The following is a 21,428-nucleotide window of genomic DNA, read 5'->3' on the forward strand; positions in this document are numbered from 1 at the left end:
GCAGGTGTGTGACCTGAGAGTCCCAGTGGCCAATCAAAAGCAAGCTAAAATCCTTAACAGACTCCTCCCTAAACCTAAACACTGTTTGTCCTGACCAGCAGTTTCTCTAATTCACCAGGGTTATAAAAATAGTCTTCTTTTATAATAAAAACGTTTAGAAGTTTGTTGAAATAAATTGACAAAATACACATCACACACATGATACATAGAGCTGTAATTATTTCATCTTTCACAGATCATTCTCTAGACAGTGTTTTCATTGCATAATAGTGAGGTCTGAAGGATCTTTTCAGTTCGTCGGATTTTTTTCCATTTAAATTAGAAGCATTATCTCCATCATCTCACCTTAGAAACAAAAAAATAATCAAACAAATTCACGTTTTTCATCGGTCACTCCATCGGCTATTAACATTTTATTATTTCCCCATGTGTGCTTTATTCATTCATTATTATAAAATATTATTAAACCTATTGCTGGACTTTATTATAAACCTTTCGTAATTACGCGAATTATATAATTGTGCACTCGGATATATAAAACGAGCAAAAAGGAGAAATGTTCAAACGTAGATAGATAGATAGATAGATAGATAGATAGATAGATAGATAGATAGATAGATAGATAGATAGATAGATAGATAGATAGACGGAAGGATGGACGGACAGACGGACGGACAGATAGATGTATAGATGGATAGATAGTAGGAATGGATAGACAGACGGATGAACGGTCAGACGGGCGGATAGATAGATAGATAGATAGATAGATAGATAGATAGATAGATAGATAGATAGATAGATAGATAGATAGATAGATGGTGATGAGATTGGATTTTGTTTGATTTCTAGGGATGTATTTGTAACACAGCACAAGCCCCACCCCTAAACTAAAACTAACTCAACTTTTCATGAGACTTTTATAACAGAATTTTCATTTGAGACTAAAAACACTGAAGTCATGACTTATAATCCTAGTTAGAATAATGCTTCATTTTTAAAGTAGCAATAAGGATACTTAAGGACATTTCCTTGTGGACACTTTTTTTAATTCACAGTAAAACTTTGACTCATTATGTCCACTTAAAATAAATTGACTCAGTATGTGTACGTCTTCATCCCCGATCAAATGTCTGCAAAAACTCACAACTTTAATCCGGTTCTGCAGGCTAAACTGTTCACACACACACACACACACACACACACACACACACACACACACACACGTTACTTCCATGTGTTCAGTGGCAATCTGGGAAACAGAGAATTCACACACTGCACAATGAACCAATCAATTGTAAGTCTACACAGGATGCAGGGTTGGGGTGCCTTTGGGGGGGAAGAGAAAAAGAGAGAGAGAGAGAGAGAGAGAGAGAGAATATGGAGTTGTGTGCCTGTGAGAGCAGAAAGATGCTCACATAAGTACTCCTGAGTGTTCATTATTCACCCTGAATGGCGACGACACGATGGTGCTCATTGACCGTGACCCATACTGAATAGCTCTACAAATGCTCTAAATATTGTCTTCTGACTAAAGAAGCACAACTTCACGCTCTTTCCACACTCACGTATGCAGATCAGTTAGAATTTGCATGCAAAATCAAATCGATCATTGACATATGCAGAGATATAACGGCTTCCTGTTTTGTTTTTTTTATACCTGCACATTAAACACGTTTAAGAGCTCGTTTATTATTCAGCCTTATTGTGATTATGAAGGAGCAATAAAACCTCTTGTTTGGTAAAGACTCAATGGTGGGTAAATGGCTGTGGTGGAAAAGGTCATGAGTTCGATCCCATTGGCGAATGCTAATCATCAGGATGCCCTGGAGGCTAGTGCTTAACCCACGATTGCTCTGGGATTTAAGTGCCCTGCTCCCACACTTCTGCTTTCCTAAACACATTAAAGAAATAAATAGAAATCAGTCATACGAAGGTGAAATTATGAAACCTGGTCACCGAATCCCAAATGCACAGAAATCCTGGATCCATGGATTTTATAGATATGGTGTTTATCATGCTGCGTGATGTGAAACAGTGAAAGCTTCCTCAACTGGAACTTTGCATACAAATTTGTTTGTACAAATTCCCATGGATTTGCAGCCACAATATCTGAATAATCCATTTTCTTGATAATGATCCTCCCTACAGATAAACACCAAAATGTCACGTCGTATTAAACCACAGTACAGGAACTGAGTGCTAACGTGAGGTACGGGTTCTGAAATATAAAATCAGGAAGGAATAGATATCATACGTGACTGGACTGGGAATCTTAAGATAACTGGGAAAGTGGAGAAATTAGAGGATCAAGGATAGGAGGGAACCAGGAAACAAGGGGCACTAACAGAACTAAGGGAGCACTGAACTAGGGGAAATAGAAGTATTAGTATTAGGATCTAGGAGAAGTTGGAGAACTAGTGGAAATGATTGAGGTTGAGGAATACCTGCAAACTGTGGCAACTAAAAGAATTAGGAGGGTATAGGACCTAAAGGAACTGAAAGAGAGAGAGAGGGGGGACTAGGAAAACTAGGTAATTAAGGTGACCTGGGAACTAAAACAAATAGGCAACTGCGAGAAGAGGTTCAAGTTGAGAAAATGAAGATCTTGGGAAAGAAGATGAACTAAAAGAGCTAGTGGAAGTATGGAAAGTGCTTGTAAACTATTGGAGCAAAGAGAAAATCTAGGAACTAGGGGACCTGAGAGAACTGGGACAACTGAGCACCTTAAACTGGTTAGCAAGTATGGAAGCACAGGGGAAGGAGAATTGTTCAGTAACCTGGATAACTAGGATTAGGATAACTTGGATAACTTTGAATGAACTGTAGGGACTTAACCTTAACCCTAACCCTAAACCTAGGACTACTTACAAATTATGGGAATGTAGAACATTAGAAAATCTAGGGCATTTAGAGGAGCTAAAAGAGCCTTCAGAGGAAGACAACTAAATAATTAGGTGATGTAGGGACACTAGGGTATCTACACTAACTAGGAAGACTAAGGTTCGACTAGGTCTAGGGACTGGGACAACTATGAAGTTTGGAAAGTTTGGGATCTATGGAAATTTGGAGATGTAGGTAACGCTTTAGACAGGGATATGAGGAGGATTTGAGAAAGAAAGGGAAAACTACAGAACTGGGGATATTAGAAGAACTGTAAAAGCAGGAATAAGGAAAACAGAGGAACTCTGGGAGTTGTAACACGACTTTGAACTGCAGTAGAAGTGCTTGCAGACTTCACAAAGCCATTAACCAATCAGAGAGGAATGTATACACAAGCTAATGAGAGAGAACAGGACTAATCAGCAGGGACAGGTGTTAGTAATAATCAGGGGACGTGTTCAGAACCGAGCTCTGAAGCTCAGAGAGAAGTCAGGAAGTGGGAGGAATTCAGACTGGGTTTTTTTTCCTGTTTGAAAAGAATATTTAACGCTTGTGTCTTCATGACATCATGATGTCTATGGATCATGACTTCTAATCAGGGTATAGCACGTCATCTCTAATAGCAGTTCAAGCTCAGCTCTGTTTCCATTCCAAAATAAATTAAAAAAAAAGGTTAAGGAGTCGGTTGAGGTTTTTTGGAATAGCTCGATTTTAGACGTTCTGGAAGGATCTCCTGAACAAGACCGTCTGTTCAAACTGCGAACCGAATCCCTGATCACGGCTGAGCTGGAACGGACGTGAGCCGAGACTTTTTATCTAGCGCTTCCATGTTGCAGAGTGATCCACGATGTTGAATGAAAGCCGTCTTTAAGCGCGTTCTCTCTCCGCCGCGATAAGATAGATGAGTTTACACAGTCTGGCTTTTACTTTTTGCCAGCAGGTTTTTCCAGGAACAGCATGAGAAGCGGAGCCAAGCTGTTTCAGCAATGTTTAAAGGCACAATACACTTTATATAAAGTAGGTTCTGTGATTAAATGTGACTGGTAAAAAGTGCTAAAGCTATCGTGTAGCTATGCGATTCAGTGAAGGCGGCGTGTAGTGCTGAAAATCTCACGGAATACGTCACTGGCAAGAGTTATTGCATCATAAAATATAACAGCCAATCACGTTTGACTATGCAAATACAGGCTGTAATACACTGAAGGTTATTGTACCACTGATTAATTGGAGATGGTGTGTGTGTGTGTGTGTGCAGGGTTGAAAATATTTCTAATTGAAATGGTTCTTAGAATTTGTATCTTTTTTTTGGTGAATTGTGTCATGTTTGTGCAAGAGAGAGGAGAAGCATATAAAATTTTTTTATAAGGATATGAAAAGTGCGTGTGTGTGTGTGTGTGTGTGGAGCATCAGCAGCTGGCCATCTCCCTTCACACACCAGGTGCAACATGCAGAGCCGTGTCAGCACATAACGCAGCAACATGACACCGTCTAACACACACACACACACAGACACACACAGTTCTCTATTTCATACACATTCATACACTTATATATGTATATATCCAGAAAATGTGGGTGCAATGCCTCTGCTTTCTCTGTCTCCAAAACACACACACACACACACACACACACATTTGCACACTTTTATACACACCATATACACACAAGTGGTTGGGACAGTAAATTGCATTTGGTCTCCATCTGTCTCTGATGGACGAGGACGAACACTGTCTGTTCTTCATATCAGCACTGCATGGACTACACACACACACACACACACACACACACACACACACAGTTCATCTTGCCAGAAATCTGGGATCTCACTGGATCCTGAAACAAGTGGTGGTGTGTTAAAGTTTGTGCCTCTTTTATAATACTTCTCTGACAATTGGTCTAATCACACACACACACACACACACACACCTGAGAGTGTGTACTAATATCTGATGTGTGTTCTGTAGCAACACACTGAGGAAGAAGGAACATACTCTCAAATACCGGAGAGATGCCCAACAAATCTTGGGTAAAAATATTCAAATAATTTAATAATTAAAACTAAGAAATATAATAAGAGATAAGTAATTAATTATTGTTTTTTAAAAAAAGCAAGCAGACCAACAAGCAAATAAATAAATAAGTAAATAAGATGTAAGTTGTTAGAGTGTGGTTTTCTTTTCAGGTTTGTTGTAACAGTAAACAACACAACAGGTACAAGTTAAAATAAAACTGTAATGAATTCTGATTGTGTAATGAAAGTTCGCCCCCTTCTGGCTGTAAAGAGCACTACAGAAAACTGCACTCTCCTGGTTATTTATTCTGTAGTTACATTTTTCTGTACTGTCGTCTGTCATGGCTTATCGTGTGTGAAGTCTCAAGTACCACACACACACACACACACACACCTCAAACACAATTCCCACAATTCCCAAACACAACACACACACACAACCGACTCATGTATCAAACCTGCGATAAACACAGTGTTTGTGTTGTCAGTGTTGTGTTGTTGTGATTTTCTCCTCTGTAGATCATTTTTATTGAGTTCATTCCTGACTCCTGCTTTTTATCTGCTGAGGCAGGATTTAGTGATCCATGTTACAGCAGCAGCGCCTTCTCTCTACTTCCTCATACACACATGAGAAACTAAAATAAAAAAATAATAAAGACTAAAATATAATCTGTTAAATCTGTTTTAGAAAACATCTTTTAAATATTCCAGTAGGTTAGAAATACCTAGTTTTTATGCCTTCCAATTATCTATAAAATCTTTTAAAACTTTATTTATTTATTTATTTATTTATTTATTTATTTATTTAAGTAGTAATTTCTTTTTATCATGTTTTTAAAACATTTAAACCAGTAAAGTTTCTAACTATATTAGTAAAGTTGGAAAACTGTATTTAATACATTTAATAAATTATATTTATAATTAATAAATAAATATTTTAATAAATTAGTGTGTCTCTATATGTTATTCACATCATTTATTATATTATATTATATATTATATTATATTACAGCTATAAGATGATTAAGTTCATCTCTATATGAATATATTTCATATTTTAAAATATTTGTATTTCTTGATTTAGGCTCTATTTGCTTTTTCTGAATATAACTGATCCCATTTAGACTGCAGTGATTGACATTGCTGTGTTTTCTGGTGATAAATGTGTATTAACTATAAAAGAATTTATTTCTTCAATAACGATTGTCTACATTTGGTCTATAAGCTAAGCTTGTCCTTGAATTTAAGCGTCATGACATCCTGTCTTAAGCAAATGCTTGAAATCCATTTATATTTATGTCCTTATCCAGAGCGACTTTTAAAATCTGGGAATTGTTACTGAATGGAAAATTCAGTGCTGGATCGCTGATGCAGATCTACGTTTATTAAGCAGAGGGTTTGGATAAGTCTCTCTCAAAGACTCAGAATGCTTGTGGAGGCCAGTTTGGGTGTTGGCTTCTTATCAGATTGTCCAATCAGGTAGTATATTGACAGAGATTGCTGTCCTCATATTTGCAGGTGAGTTCGACCTGTAAAGCAGGGCTCAATCCCTCCCTGAAGAGGGCCATTGTTCCACCCGTTTTGAGCTGCCAATGTTGGAAATTTATCCGCGTAATTGATCGACGTGACGGAGCCTTTGCGCAACTGTAGGAGCTTTACGGACCTTTGGAGGTAGCAGTGCTTTCTGCTACCTCCAAAAACACCTTTATTTCAGCTTTTTGGAGCTAAGAATTAGCAAAATAAAAGACTCTATGTTGGATTAAGGAAACACCTACCTGTTCAATACATACTGTGTCTTTATTATATTGCAGGTAGTCATTGCTGATTAATTAACAATTTGGCAGTTTCACTTTATTAGAAGCATGAATGAGATTCAATTTCTGTTTTACATAACAAGTAGCTCAAGTCCTTAAGAACAAAAAAAATTGTTCTAACATACAAAAAGGAGTAGGCAAAGATCCACTCTTTTTTTTTCTCTTCTCTACAGGGTTTGGATTTTTGAAAACTTTATGGTAGTGTGATGTAGAGGCAGAAACAGGCTATTTGGAATCCATACATGGTGTTTAATGAAAACAGGAACACAGAAAAGCAGTACAGTAAACAAATCCAAAACGTAATCCCGGAGGCAGAGTCTGTAAATACAGGCAAGGGTAATCCAAAACTTCCTGCTTGCTGAAGACGATTCCCAGGTTGTGATAGTCAGACGGCGTGGAGCTAAGATCTGGTGGGGGTTCATCTGTGATTGGGTGCGGAGTCTGGGGTTCTGAGTCTAGGCAGTGGGTATGGCAGTGGATTTCCCACTCCAGGACTCGGCCGCTAGTCCAGTCCAGGCGGATTGTGTTTCTGGAGCCATGGGAGTCCGAGCATGATGGGCACTTGAGGCAAAGGAATTATCAGAAACGTCATGCACTCATAGTGGTGTTCTGCAGTGGTCAGTCACATGGGTTTAGTGCGCCGTGAGACAATGCAAGACATGACCATCCAGCGCACGGACCTGGAGAGAAGATGGCAAGGGAACGGTCTCGGTACCGAGCTGGGCAGGCAGAATCAGCAACAGAACAGTGTCCAATAATCCCAAATCCAGTGAACGAAGCAATACAGGGTGTGCTTATATAACACCACGGGGTACAAAATGGTGGCTGCCCCGGAATTGCTTTCCAAAGTCACGAAAGCGGAAGTGCATATCACGCGTGCTGACATGCTTGATTTTGCGTTCATTTCCAAACAGTGCCTTCAATTAATCTTCATGGCTGTTCTTTTACTTCAGCATAACATCGCATTTCCTCCTGTTCCATGTTCAGAGTAGCAGTATAACTCAAACATTTATATAAAATACACAAGAAGTTAAAATATTACACACAATCGTAATTTAAAAAATGTTGAGGCACGGAGAGACCGATGAAGAAATCAAATCAAGCTGAAAGGAGAACCAAAGTTCATGCTTGTGTAGGATGTCATGTAAAAATAGCTGTTTGTTGTTGCAGATTATTTACTTTGGGTATCAGTGATGATGATCCTAGAGGTTCTAAGAGCATCAGGGTCAATCTACATCCAATATTATGTGAAGATGGATGTCAAAGGTAAGTACCAGTCCTGTTTCATTACTGCTTGTTGGTTTTATTGAAAGCTGAACAGAACGGTCAATCAGGAAGCTAAGATGAAGGAAAAACGATGCTGCTTTTAACAAGTTACCCAGGCCAGTGATTACGTAGGTTTTTGGATTCATATACGTCATCATCTTCATTCCATAAATCAGTTACAGAGTGTGTGTTTGTGTGTTTGATCAGAAACATGGTTATTAGGAGTGTGAAAGCTTGTGTGTGTGTGTGGAGGCTGTGGAGTATGTTGGGAGTTGGAGATTGTGATAGTCACAAATACACACACACACACACACACACTATGAGTTTCTGCTATAAAAATCTTAAATCCAGAACCCCAGGTCTCTGGACATGACAGTAAGCGGCTCGTACCACTCATCTTTATGCACATCGTAGTACTCACACATGGAGGTGGTGCCTTCACTGTTGTAACCACCAATCACATATGAGCAACTGTCCATCACCTGGAAGAAGAAGAAGATGACAATATGATGTCCCGGGTTCCTCAGGTCACGGGGAGCCTGTGTCTATCTCAGGCGTCATCGGGCATCAAGGCAGGATACACCCTGGAGGGAGTGCCAACCCATCACAGGGCACACACACACACTCATTCACTCACGCAATCACACACTAAGGGCAATTTAGAAACTCCAATCAGCCTAGTAGCATGTCTTTGGACTGTGGGAGGAAACTGGAGCACCCGGAGGAAACCCACCATGCACAGGGAGAACATGCAAACTCCACACACACAGTGAGCGGTCATTTTTGTTTCAACGTTTGAAATTTCTACATTCAGTAGAATGTACATAGTTCATATGATTTCATTTTTCAAATGTGTGTGTGTGTGTATGTTCTTACCACAAACACTCTGTTGTTCAACACGGCGATGCCTAAGCCGCCCCGACACGTGCATCAGCTCGATCAGCGCCCACTGATCATGATCAGGGTCATAACACTCAGCCGTAAGAAGACACTCATCTACACTGAAGCCTCCACAGATGTAGATCTAAAAAAAAGAAAAAAAATCAAGGTTCTCGGTGTCTCCAGTTTCAGCTTTCAGGTCTCCTCAGGGACTGGAACATTATATTAATTTCAAGGTTTGATTTTATTTTATTTTTTTTTTACCCAAAGGCCTCTAACTCTCTTTGCTCCAGGGTGCTATATCAAGACTGACCCTGACCTCTGACCACAATTCACTGTGCTTGTGTGTTTGTGTGAGAATTGAATGCTTACCTTGCCATTTAAGGTGACAGCACTGGCATCACTTCGCTGCTTGTGCATGGACGGGCTGAAGCTCCAGTGGTTGGAGCTTGGTTCATAACATGACGTACATCAAACCATCCAGGAACACTGTGCCATGATTGGCTTGAGCTGGCTGTTCTGTGCTGGAGATGCACTTCCAGCTGTCCAGCCTCGAGTCATAGGTTTCCATGATGTTCGTGGCAGATTCGCCACTAAAGCCGCCAATGGCAAACAAGGTGGAATACGGAATCCGTGGGCAGGTAAACGGATCCGAGAATCTGTTGTAGGGCTCAGCCATGTTGGAGAAGTGCATGGGCTTCATGGCGCGGGTGATGATGGGCTGACACTCTGACTGCTCACATATGGGTTTTTCTTTATATTTTCCTGGAAGTATTCCGAAGTCACCAGAGCCAGCCGCACCTGATGAAAGGAGGTTTTCAGAATAAGGAGGTTTTTCTGGCCATGTTTTTTTCTTATTACCATAAAACGTCTTTTATTACCGTACCATGTTTTTTTCATTACCATCACCACTACATATTTATAGCTGTCCACTGAATTTACTGCCTTTCTACTGGTTGTTTTAGACAAGTGAGAATTGAATCAAACATTTAGGGGGTTTTTTTGGCACTAAATTGCTCAGATTATGCATCCAGAAATCTTAGGTTGTGACCAAATGATCTTCTACAACGTGAGTTTATTTTTTTCTGAAGTAACAAAATCAGCTTAACTAAATTCAGACCTATCACTGGAACCCTAACTGCATGTTTACTGTCTGCTTTCAGTTCTCTGCAAACTTGTAGCGAGGATCAGTCAGGATACTGACACTCACCTTCGGCAACAGGTTCACGAGGTGCTGCGTTCAGACGCTGGGATCATACCTGATCCACAGGTATATAGCTTGGAATGCCGTTTTCTCCTCCTTAATGTTCAGCTCGTCATTCTCCAGGATGTCACTGAGCTGCTCTATGGTCAGGTCCAGGAGGGATCCAGACGGTGAGAAAACGACATCCTCAAAGTGATGCACCGCGAACATGTAAGCCTGATCTCGCAGCTCACAGCACGAGAGAGCATCAGCAATATGCCAAACCCTTAAGCAGTTATCTGGGCTGAGATGCTCCTGCAGGAATTCACAGCAGCGGCTTATGAGATCGTCGACGAGCAGGTAAATGGCCGTGGCCAAGAGAGTCTCAATTTCATCCACGGTGACTTGAATTTCCTGCGTGTACATGTAGGCAATGATAACATCCATGATTTCTGGAGATACATCAGGGATATTGTACACTGTCCGATCCAGACTGGCCCATCTTGTAAACAGAACCCTGTAAGATCAGAAAGAACAAAAAATATATTAGGAAAAACATCTCGTCGTGACACCCTTGTTTGCATATCTATCTATCTATCTATCTATCTATCTATCTATCTATCTATCTATCTATCTATCTATCTATCTATCTATCTATCTATCTATCTATCTATCTATCTATCTATCTATCTATCTATCTGTTCATCCAATATTAACTGAAATCACAAAGTTCACTGCAATATAAATCACTGCAATATAGACATGTGACATAACCAAACACTCAGCACAATGAGGGAAGTGGGTTATGTGTACGTTGATGACATCACGTGATGTCACGTGCATGCCACGCCCCCCAAATAAACGGAATTTCAAAATTACCCCAACATACACGTGACATATCAAAACACTCAGCACAATGTGAAGAACTGCTTGACGTGTATCCTGGTGACATATACACTTGCCTCCAAAAGTATTGGCACCCTATCTCTCCACTCACCTCCATAAAGCATCGGATATTTGGACTACTTGCTTCATCAAGCCAACAACATCAATGTTTGTCATGATGAACTTTAAAAATTTAGTTATTATTATTATTATTATTATTATTATTATTATTATTATTATTATTATTATTATAACAAACCAGGAAGCACTACATTCACATGACTCAATATATTATAGAACCAGTACATCAGATTTGGAAATAAGAAAGTAAAACAAGCAACATCAAACACTCTTTTGCTAAATACAGATCTGTAACTACCATGGGCATCGCTAAGCCATTTTTAGCGGGGCTTTAACATTTCTACTCATCCCCCCTATTCTGTGATTCTCCTTAAACTGTACACAAATTCATGATTGCCTCAGTCCCTTTTAAATTTCATATGAAAACGGCGGCAGAGTTCGTCTTTCAGTGCAATCTTTGCAGAGCAAAGATCGGAGGACAAGTGTATGTGTGTGTGTGTATGTGTGTGTGTGTGTGTATGTGTGTGTGTGTGATCAGGAAGACTCGTATTTGGCTTGTTCAGTACTCAAATGTTATACACGTCTGTGCAATAAAGTGGAATTCTGCAATAAGTTTACCTTCCTACCCTGTTAGTCAAACCTTTGTTTTATTTATTTATTTATTTATTTATTTATTTATTTATTTATTTATTTATTTATTATCCTTTTACTATTATACCCTCATTGGGTTTAAATGAAAATCCTAGAATTGCCCCTGGTAACTACGCTCTGGCTTGTATTATAAAAAAAAAAAGTTTTAACATGCAGCACACCATCATTCCTCTTGCTGTGATCTTTCTTAACTTATGAAATGCAAAAGCAAAAAAAACAAACGTAAATGTTATTCAAAAATAGGGATTTTTTTTTTTTTTTTTTTTACTTTTTGTACCGTTCAAGCATCACTCCAGCGAAGTACTCAGATAATATGTAACCTAAAAATATAAGAATATAAAATGTGAGCTTCCACAGATGCAAAAAAAAAAATGAATAGAAAACATTCCTGGATATTTATGTACAGATTTCTGTCAGAATTGAAATCATAAACTTCATTGTACAATATGTCTCAAAACAGGTAATGAATTATAACTGAAAGATCTACAAATATAACACTCCTTTGAGGTTATCAAAAATGATGTCTATGCATTAAGTCTTAAGTGGAGCGGTTAGGACGATACACAAACTGCAAGGGGTCCAGGAGGGTGGTAGCTGTGTCTTGATGTGCCTCTTGGCGAGCCTCTCGAAGCACTTCATCACGATGGGTGTGATTGCGTCGGAACAATAGTCATTGAGGCAGGAAACCATAGACTTCTCAGGCACAGAGATGATGGTCGCTGTCTTGAGGCATGTAGGAACAACAGCACAGCTCAGGGAAATGTTGAAGATTTCAGTGAAGACATCCGCTAGCTGCTCTGCACATTCCCTGAGCACTCTGCCAAGAATGTTGTCTGGTCCAGCAGACTTCCATGGGTTAACTCTGCATAGAGTTCTCTTCACATCAGTCGTGGATAGACAGAGCACCTGGTCGTTGGGAGGAGGGATAGTCTTCATCTAGCCTACATTGTTCTTTACCGCGAACCGAGAGTAGAAGTCACTCACCTCATCTGGGAGGGAGGTGTCACTATCACAGACAGGTAATGATGTCTTTTATTTTGTGATCACCTTTATGCCCTGCCACATGCCCCTGGAGTCTCAGCAGTTTTGAAAGTGGCTGTGGATTCTCTGGGTGTATGTGCTGTTCGCTTCTTTGATGGCTCAGGAAAGTTTGGCCCTTGCTGTCTTGTCCCCTGCTCTGAAGGCGGAGTCTCTAGTCTTCAGCAGTGCATGCACTTTTGCGGTCCACAGCTTCTGTTTAGGGAGTATGGTGATGGTCTTGGAGACGATCATGTCATTAATGCATTTGCCGATGTAGCTGGTCACTGATGTTGCGTATTGTTTTCAGACTCGCATGGTTGAAATCTTCGGCGACAATAAACAGTCCGTCAGGGTGAGCATTCCACTGTCGCAGATCCACTGTCTGCTCACCAATTCCTGTTTATAATGATGATTGGAAAAGAAAAAAAATTGTAATTCCATATGTATATATTAAATGTATTGATTTCAGTAAAATTTTTGTGTTTAATATCATTTTTACCTGTCAGTAAGTTCACACTAACATTTCACATTGAATTATTATTATTAAAATCATGGAGCACACAGCTCACTCTCATGCTTTTAGGACCAGCTCTGCTAATAACACCACAGTGTTAACAACGCCCCCCACAATGCTAATAATGCCCCCCACTCTACCAAACATGAACACAACCAAATGGGTTAAAGCTGCAATAGAAAGATAGAAGAATTAGAGAAAACATGAACTTTTCCTTTTTTTAAAACTGAGTTTATAATTTCAAATAAAGGTATTTTGTGCCCTGATTTTAATTATGGCTTGAAAATAATTTTGTACTTACGTTGCTGTGTTCCGGTGATTCTAGACACTGATTCTGTATTGTATCTGTATGACTCTGACCTTTCCTAATCAGAAGCCTTGGATGAACTCTGATGTCCGCCTCTTGCTGAAAGCAAGAGAAGCTGCTTTTAAATCTGGCGATGCTGAGGAATATAGCAGAGCCAGGGCCAACCTGAAAAGGGGCATTAGGAAAGCCAAGCATGAACATAAACAGCACATTAAGGAGCACTTCCACAACAACTCCAACCCCAGACGCATGTGGAAAGGCATCCGGACTATCACTGACCACAAACCTACAATACAGTCTCTACCAATGCCTTCCTCCCAGACAAGCTCAACCACTTCTTTGTTCGCTTCGACCAAGGCATCATACATCACAGCACATGAGTAGATCCATGTAAGATCCAGTGTATCCACTTAAGTCAGCTGGTCCTGATGGCAATACCAGACGCATGCTCAGGACTTGTGCTAACCAACTGGTGCAAGTCTTCACTGACATTTTCAACCTGTCACTGGCCCAGGCCACTGTTTCCACATGTCTGAAGACTCCAGCTATTATACCAGGGCCCAAGCATTCATCTGCAGAGTGTCTGAACGATTTCCACCCTTTTGCACTCACTCCTGTTGTTATTAAGTGCTTTGAGAGTCACCTCATAGCGAGCCTCCCACCTACACTGGACCCACACCAGTTTGCCTACCATCCAAGTAGGTCAACAGAGGATGCCATTTCCACTGCTCTTCATGTAGCTCTTAACCACCTTGACAATAACAATACATACATTAGAATGTTGTTCATTGACTTCAGCTTTGCATTTAATACAATCCTCTCTAGTAAACCGATCACTAAGCTCAGTGACCTGAGTATCTGCACATCCATATGCAGTTGGATTATGGACTTCCTAACTAATAGACCTCAGTCTCTAAGGTTGGGTAATCACTTATCCGCAACCATCATCCTGAATACCGGCATCCCACAAGGCTGCATGCTGAGCCCATTGCTCTACTCCCTGTTCACCTATGACTGTGTTCCTTGCCGTAACTCCAAAGTCTTTAGCAAGTATGCAGATGATACCACAGTGGTTGGAATCAGCCTACAGGAAGGAGATCCAAAGCCTGTCAGCATGGTGTTCCATGAACAACCTCATCCTATATGCCACAAAGACCGAAGAGCTCATTGTGGACTTCCAGAAATCTAACAGCAGCAGACACTCCCCTATCTACATCAATGAATATGAAGTAGAGCATGTCTCCAACTTTAAGTTCCTGGACGTCCACATATCCAAGGATCTGTCTTGGCATCAGAACACCTCAACTATTGTCAGGAAGGCACAACAGCATCTTTACTTCCTCAGAAGATTAAAAAAAAGTTCACCTTATACCCCAAGATCCTGAGCAATTTTTACTGATGCATCATTGAGGGCATCTTGAGAAGCTCCATCACAGTGTGGTATGGCAACTCCACAGTGTGTGAAAGAAAATCTCTGCAAAGGGTTGTAGGTGTCTGCACAGAGCACACAAAATCATCAAGGATTCTTCCCACACTAGTCACAAACAGGACTACCCACACCAGAACCAGCAGGCTCAGGGGCAGTTTTTTCCCCACAACCACAAATCTACTGGACTCAACACTACACCGATAGGACACTCATGTCTCACTACCACATCAACACCTTGCAGCTCTGCTCCACCCTGTACATTCTGCTGGATATTTTCTCTGTATTATATAATTATAACATACGTAACTGTTAATTCATAGATTACCCCTAGTTTATCTCTGTCTCTCTCTCTCTATCTCTCTCTCTCTCTGGATTTAGTCCTGCTGTGAGTTGGTGTGTGTTGCTGTACCTGGAGTGTCCAGCAGGTGGGGTGAGTTTGCAGTGTATGTGTGTGTGTGTGAGTTGAGCAGCACGTGGCTGCAGAGTGGACACAGGTTCAGTCAGTAGTGTGTGTCAGGTAGACGTGTGTTAATGAAGAATTCAAGCAGTGTGTATTCAGCAGCTTTGTCCTTGTCTTTGACCTCTGGCTCTCTGACTGCAGTGTGTGTGTGGAAGGTCTGGACTTTAGACACGTGACTTGAACTGGAGTCAGTCTCTCGTCACATTTTTTGATGACTCGTTTTTGTCTCTCATCTTTTGACTTTCACACCTGAGCTTGGGTTTTGGCTTCATGATTTATAAAAGACGTGAATCAGGGGGATGATGATGATGATGCTCACACTTTTCTTTCTTACAGCTGAGTCTGAGTCAAATGGACAGAATCATTTAGTCCATGTTTAGATTTTGATTCATTCACCTGTACACATGTAGTTGCATTTAATCATTTACTGAATAGTTTATCGGTTATTCCTAAGCGCACACACACACACACACACACACACACCTTCACACACACACACCTTCAGTACTGTTCAACACAAAACACACAACTCTTGTACAGTTACCACACAAATCAACACATCTCCCATGCAATCAACACACAACTTCCACACTGCTTAATGCACAACTCAAATACACAAGTCCCAAAAATCAGTACACAACTCACCCATGAGTCCTGTATGGTTAAACACACAACTTAAACACACAACTCTCATATAATCAACACACAACTCCTGTATGGTTAAATAGACAACTCAAACACACAGGTCCCATAAAATCAATACACAACTCAAACACTACTGTACAATCAACACACAACTCCTGTACAGTTCAACACACACAACTCAAACACACAACTCCCATACAATCAACTCACAACTCAAACACACAACTACCGTACAGTCAACACACAACTCCTGTACAGTTCAACACACACAACTCAAATACACAACTACCCAACAATTAACACACAACTCCTGCACAGTTAAACACACACAAACTCAAACACACAACTCCTGTACAACCAACACACACCTCAAATACACAACTCAAATACATAACTCGCAAATGACTCTCATTCGCTTCAATACACGTCTCAAACACACAACTTAAACTAAAACTTTTTAACAGACTTTTTGAAATCACGTGAGCGATGTGACCTACGTGTTCATGAAGTGTCCTGTAACTGTTTATTTTAATCATGTATTTAATCCACAGCATCGGCTCTGGTCCCTCAGATTAAACGCTGCACTCTGATCATTACACAGTACTCAGATATTTATAGTGCACACGAGGCAATGTGATAGCAAATAAACCCTCACTGCAGGGGTAATAAGGCTTGATAATGTTCTAATGCTCGGCCCCATATGGACGACAGTCTCCACTGCCAGAAGAGCCAAGAGACGTGAATAGGTCCAAACAGCTGTTAGTGACACACACACACACACAAACAAAGTAGGCTTGTTCTCCAACACCTGGTCCCTGTATGACAATGATCTCATTTGGACGAAATCTGTGCAGTAATCTGACATCAGATGAACATGATGCTTCTTAATAAACACGCTTTAATGCACAACTGTACATCACATGCACACACACACACACGCACACACACACGCACATCTCCTCATCTGTTACTAACACAAGCCTCCACAACACACTCGGGGACGTCAGCATTCTTTCCAGACACAAAGACGCCTAGAAGTTGATACAGCAACACAGACTGGAGGAAGTTGTTGCGTTGCAATTGGAAAAGTCTCTTAAACCTCAAATCAAGTGTAAAGTTGTGTGTTGGACGATACAGGGGGTTTGAGTTGTGTTTTGAAGTGTGTGGGAGTTGTGTGTTGAAGTGTGTGGGAGTTGTATGTCCAAGGGTGTTTGAGTTTTGTGTGTTGGAATGCATGTGAGTTGTGTGTCGTAGTGTATCTGAGGGTGTGGGAGTTGTGTGTATAAGGGTGTGGGAGTTGTGTGTGTGAGAGGGTGTGTGAGTTGTGTGTTTGAGAGTGTATGAGTTATGTGTGTGAGTTGTGTGTTTGAGTGTGTGAGTTGTGTTTTTGAGTGTGTGTGAGTTGTGTGTGTGAGATGGACTTTGAGTGTTGTGTGTTTAAGTTCTGTGTGGGACTTTAATAAAGTTTTGAGTGTGTATGAGTTGTGTAAGTGAGTTGTGTGTATGTGAGTTGTGTATTTCAGTTGTGTGTATGTGAGTTGTGTGTTAACTTGTGTGTCGTGTGTATGTGAGTTGTGTGTTTGTGAGTTGTGTGTATGCAAGTTGTGTATTTAAGTTGTGTGTATGTGAGTTGTATGTTAACTTGTGTGTTGTGTATGTGAGTTGTGTGTTTAAGTTGTGTGTATGTGAATTGTATGTTAACTTGTGTGTTGTGTGTTTGTGAGTTGTGTGTATGCAAGTTGTGTATTTGAGTTGTGTGTATGTGAGTTGTGTATATGAGTTGTATGTTAACTTGTGTGTTGTGTGTTTGTGAGTTGTGTGTATTTGAGTTGAGTGTATTTGAGTTGTGCGTATTTGAGTTGTGTGTATGTGAGTTGTGTGTATGTGTGTATGTGAGTTGTGTGTATGTGTTGTGCATATGTGAGTTTTGTGAATTTGAGTTGTGTGTATACTTGTGAGTTGTGTATGTGAGTTGGGTGTATGTGAGTTGGGTGTATGTGAGTTGTGTGTATGTGAGTTGTGTATTTGAGTTGTGTGTATGTGAGTTGTATGTTAATTTGTGTGTTGTGTGTATGTGAGTTGTGTATTTGAGTTGTGTGTATGTGAGTTGTATGTTAATTTGTGTGTTGTGTGTATGTGAGTTGTGTATTTGAGTTGTGTGTATGTGAGTTGTGTATTTGAGTTGTGTGTATGTGAGTTGTGTATTTGAGTTGTGTGTATGTGAGTTGTATGTTAATTTGTGTGTTGTGTGTATGTGAGTTGTGTGTATGTGAGTTGTATGTTAATTTGTGTGTTGTGTGTATGTGATTTGTGTATTTGAGTTGTGTGTATGTGAGTTGTATGTTAATTTGTGTGTTGTGTGTATGTGAGTTGTGTGTATGTGAGTTGTGTGTATGTGAGTTGTGTATTTGAGTTGTGTGTATGTGAGTTGTATGTTACTTTGTGTATTTGAGTTGTGTGTATGTGAGTTGTGTATTTGAGTTGTGTGTATGTGAGTTGTATGTTAATTTGTGTGTTGTGTATGTGAGTTGTGTATTTGAGTTGTGTGTATGTGAGTTGTGTATTTGAGTTGTGTGTATGTGAGTTGTGTATTTGAGTTGTGTGTATGTGAGTTGTATGTTAATTTGTGTGTTGTGTGTATGTGAGTTGTGTATTTGAGTTGTGTGTATGTGAGTTGTGTATTTGAGTTGTGTGTATGTGAGTTGTGTGTATGTGAGTTGTGTATTTGAGTTGTGTGTATGTGAGTTGTATGTTAATTTGTGTGTTGTGTGTATGTGAGTTGTGTATTTGAGTTGTGTGTATGTGAGTTGTGTATTTGAGTTGTGTGTATGTGAGTTGTGTATTTGAGTTGTGTGTATGTGAGTTGTATGTTAATTTGTGTGTTGTGTGTATGTGAGTTGTGTGTTAACTTGTGTGTTGTGTGTATGTGAGTTGTATGTTAACTTGTGTGTTGTGTGTATGTGAGTTGTGTGTATGTGAGTTGTGTATGTGAGTTGTGTGTATGTGAGTTGTATGTTAACTTGTGTGTTGTGTGTATGTGAGTTGTATGTTAACTTGTGTGTTGTGTGTATGTGAGTTGTATGTTAACTTGTGTGTTGTGTGTATGTGAGTTGTGTATTTGAGTTGTGTGTATGTGAGTTGTGTGTATGTGAGTTGTATGTTAACTTGTGTGTTGTGTGTATGTGAGTTGGGTGTATGTGAGTTGTGTATTTGAGTTGTGTGTATGTGAGTTGTGTGTATGTGAGTTGTATGTTAACTTGTGTGTTGTGTGTATGTGAGTTGTATGTTAACTTGTGTGTTGTGTGTATGTGAGTTGTATGTTAACTTGTGTGTTGTGTGTATGTGAGTTGTATGTTAACTTGTGTGTTGTGTGTATGTGAGTTGTATGTTAACTTGTGTGTTGTGTGTATGTGAGTTGTATGTTAACTTGTGTGTTGTGTGTATGTGAGTTGTATGTTAACTTGTGTGTTGTGTGTATGTGAGTTGTATGTTAACTTGTGTGTTGTGTGTATGTGAGTTGTATGTTAACTTGTGTGTTGTGTGTATGTGAGTTGTATGTTAACTTGTGTGTTGTGTGTATGTGAGTTGTGTGTTAACTTGTGTGTTGTGTGTATGTGAGTTGTATGTTAACTTGTGTGTTGTGTGTATGTGAGTTGTATGTTAACTTGTGTGTTGTGTGTATGTGAGTTGTATGTTAACTTGTGTGTTGTGTGTATGTGAGTTGTATGTTAACTTGTGTGTTGTGTGTATGTGAGTTGTATGTTAACTTGTGTGTTGTGTGTATGTGAGTTGTATGTTAACTTGTGTGTTGTGTGTATGTGAGTTGTATGTTAACTTGTGTGTTGTGTGTATGTGAGTTGTGTGTTAACTTGTGTGTTGTGTGTATGTGAGTTGTGTGTTAACTTGTGTGTTGTGTGTATGTGAGTTGTATGTTAACTTGTGTGTTGTGTGTATGTGAGTTGTATGTTAACTTGTGTGTTGTGTGTATGTGAGTTGTATGTTAACTTGTGTGTTGTGTGTATGTGAGTTGTATGTTAACTTGTGTGTTGTGTGTATGTGAGTTGTATGTTAACTTGTGTGTTGTGTGTATGTGAGTTGTATGTTAACTTGTGTGTTGTGTGTATGTGAGTTGTATGTTAACTTGTGTGTTGTGTGTATGTGAGTTGTATGTTAACTTGTGTGTTGTGTGTATGTGAGTTGTATGTTAACTTGTGTGTTGTGTGTATGTGAGTTGTATGTTAACTTGTGTGTTGTGTGTATGTGAGTTGTATGTTAACTTGTGTGTTGTGTGTATGTGAGTTGTGTGTTAACTTGTGTGTTGTGTGTATGTGAGTTGTATGTTAACTTGTGTGTTGTGTGTATGTGAGTTGTATGTTAACTTGTGTGTTGTGTGTATGTGAGTTGTATGTTAACTTGTGTGTTGTGTGTATGTGAGTTGTGTGTTAACTTGTGTGTTGTGTGTATGTGAGTTGTATGTTAACTTGTGTGTTGTGTGTATGTGAGTTGTATGTTAACTTGTGTGTTGTGTGTATGTGAGTTGTATGTTAACTTGTGTGTTGTGTGTATGTGAGTTGTGTGTTAACTTGTGTGTTGTGTGTATGTGAGTTGTGTGTTAACTTGTGTGTTGTGTGTATGTGAGTTGTGTGTTAACTTGTGTGTTGTGTGTATGTGAGTTGTGTGTTAACTTGTGTGTTGTGTGTATGTGAGTTGTATGTTAACTTGTGTGTTGTGTGTATGTGAGTTGTATGTTAACTTGTGTGTTGTGTGTATGAGTTGTATGTTAACTTGTGTGTTGTGTGTATGTGAGTTGTATGTTAACTTGTGTGTTGTGTGTATGTGAGTTGTATGTTAACTTGTGTGTTGTGTGTATGTGAGTTGTATGTTAACTTGTGTGTTGTGTGTATGAGTTGTGTGTATGTGAGTTGTATGTTAACTTGTGTGTTGTGTGTATGTGAGTTGTATGTTAACTTGTGTGTTGTGTGTATGTGAGTTGTATGTTAACTTGTGTGTTGTGTGTATGTGAGTTGTGTGTTAACTTGTGTGTTGTGTGTATGTGAGTTGTATGTTAACTTGTGTGTTGTGTGTATGTGAGTTGTGTGTTAACTTGTGTGTTGTGTGTATGTGAGTTGTATGTTAACTTGTGTGTTGTGTGTATGTGAGTTGTGTGTTAACTTGTGTGTTGTGTGTATGTGAGTTGTATGTTAACTTGTGTGTTGTGTGTATGTGAGTTGTATGTTAACTTGTGTGTTGTGTGTATGTGAGTTGTATGTTAACTTGTGTGTTGTGTGTATGTGAGTTGTGTGTTAACTTGTGTGTTGTGTGTATGTGAGTTGTGTGTTAACTTGTGTGTTGTGTGTATGTGAGTTGTGTGTTAACTTGTGTGTTGTGTGTATGTGAGTTGTA

The 21,428-nt window shown here is 39.6% G+C and overlaps 1 pseudogene; it reads right to left on the bottom strand.

Annotated features, from left to right (window-relative positions):
* The window catches only part of LOC131342855 (kelch-like protein 10), a 35,388-nt pseudogene extending 22,802 nt beyond the window's left edge, over window positions 1-12,586 (bottom strand).
* Between the last annotated feature and the right edge of the window lie 8,842 nt (window positions 12,587-21,428).

This window comes from Hemibagrus wyckioides, linkage group LG21 (assembly GCF_019097595.1).
Source record: "Hemibagrus wyckioides isolate EC202008001 linkage group LG21, SWU_Hwy_1.0, whole genome shotgun sequence".
In the NCBI taxonomy this organism is placed as follows: Eukaryota; Metazoa; Chordata; class Actinopteri; order Siluriformes; family Bagridae; genus Hemibagrus; species Hemibagrus wyckioides.